We start from the raw sequence: 2,065 nt of genomic DNA on the forward strand, positions 1-2,065 counted from the left end.
AGTGTCTGCAGAAGTAGACGCCAGGCAAGACCCCCCACAGGTGTTTACAGGAGATGGTGCCACGCATGCGCATAACTTCCCAGGCCGCACCCACAACAGCAGACCCTTGATGAGTCCCTTGTGGTTGCAATGTCCACACAGCTTTATGTGACACAGAGCAACAGCAGGCAGGTTAACACAAGACGCCTCTGCGAGAGGCCAGCGGCCGGTCCTAGGATCCGTAACCACCTTAGAAGACAGGCTCCAGGAAGGCTGCCTGGATCTGGTTCGTGAAGGTTCTTACCTTGTGAGTGAAGCGGCTGGCAGTAGGAACAGCTCCAGCAGCAGCAGCGACCTTCAGCACAGCCTGCCAGCCAGGATCCCTAGAAGATGTGATGCTGACAGCAGCAGGGTCTGCAACGGCGACGGTGGCAGAAGCTTCTCCCAGGTCCTCTTCTGACTTAATAGGCAGTTGCTGTCACTTTTCCTTTTGTAGATGTGCTTTCCCTTTTGGAAGCCAAGGTTGGTGCCACCTAAGTGGGTTCCTGCTGCAAGGAATTTGAGGACATACTCCTCTTTCATTTGCAGGACATAGGGACCCCTCTCTAGGTAGCACAGAATGCCAGATGTTTATGAGCCACTTATGAGTCTGCTCTTTTAAGCAGAAAATATAATAAAATAAGAATAATTGTCATTAAGAACATCATGCATAGTGATGTGTGTACAGTGGCTGGCACATCATAGATGCTCAATAAATGTTTGAATAGAGAAGTAATAGTGTGTGACTGAGAAAATAGTGCTAAGGTGGTGGGTTAGGGATAAAGTGTTTTCTGTTTAAAATATGTCTTGATGTCATATTGGCTTTCAAAACCATCAAGAAACCACAAGACCTTACTAAAGACCAATTTGCTGGGATTACTTATACATCAGACTTTGCAACAAGATTCTCAGCTGAAAATAAGCCAATGTAGGCTAAACACTTTCTTTGTACAGAAAGACGATTCTCCAGCTCACCTTTTAGGAAGCACAGGTGGCCTCCGTTTTCTGTCAGATATGCTCTATCTCCAAGCAGAATCTTCTGTGACACGTGGGCTCAGAACAGAATTATACAGATTATAGCCTGGAGTTATCACCTTTCTTCTGAGCAGAGTTAATGGGGCATCTGGGGACTGAGCACAGGGTCCTGGCCTCACTGCTTTAGACACTTTAGTCTTGGTTTTAGAGGAGACTGAGTGCTCTTGTGGAGGGACGTTGCAGCGGCCTCAGGCAGAGAGCAGGCCTTGGCTGAGCTATGTGCCTACATGGAGTCCCCACTGACCCTCAGTATTGCAGAGACAGCCCAGAGGTATCTGGGATCTGGTTCCAGGAATGCTGAGGGGCAGGATGGTGTCAGACAAGCTGGTGTCATGGGAGAGAGGGCATGCAGGGCAGTGAAGGTATCAGCAGAGGGTGAGGCAAGCGTGGGGTCCCCATACAGGACCAGCTGTGTCTGGCAGACAAGCCAAATCTTTGAAACAACGTTCACGGCTCTGAGCAGTGGCAGGACATAGGGAGTAGCTTAAGGGGATTTGAATCCTGCCCTATAATCTCCATTAGTCTCTCCAAAGGCACTCCACGTAAACATGTCATCTTTCCCAGGTAGCTTTCGAGACTAGCTAGCCCCCAGTCCTCCCAACCCATTTGTGGCTCCCAAATGCCTGCTAAATGGAGATTTCAGAGCATCACTGACTCCAGGGAAAGCTCTGGAAGAAAAAAAGATTCTGTTGGACTAAAGCCTTACATTTTGGGAAAAGTTACTCTCTCTGAGCTTCAATTCTCCCACTGGTAAATGGAGATAATATTACCTTGATTTTTAAGCTAAATGGAGATAATACTACCTTGATTTTTAAGGTTACTGAGAGAACCAAGTCAAAGGAGTGTGGATTTCATTGATTCAAAGATACTTATTTTTTTAAAAAATATTATCTGTGAAATTGGAATTCCCCCTTACAATCAATCTGGTATTCACTGTGTATATAGTACCAACCCTTTTCTGTGACTTCACCAACTTCCCACCTCTAGAAGGGCCGGTAGTGCCCCCTGCTGC

The 2,065-nt window shown here is 47.1% G+C and overlaps 1 pseudogene; it reads right to left on the bottom strand.

Moving 5' to 3' along the window:
- The window catches only part of LOC103585493, a 14,506-nt pseudogene that overhangs the window by 3,479 nt on the left and 8,962 nt on the right, over window positions 1–2,065 (bottom strand).

The sequence above is a fragment of the Galeopterus variegatus genome, unplaced genomic scaffold (assembly GCF_000696425.1).
Source record: "Galeopterus variegatus unplaced genomic scaffold, G_variegatus-3.0.2 Scaffold243, whole genome shotgun sequence".
NCBI lineage: Eukaryota > Metazoa > Chordata > Mammalia > Dermoptera > Cynocephalidae > Galeopterus > Galeopterus variegatus.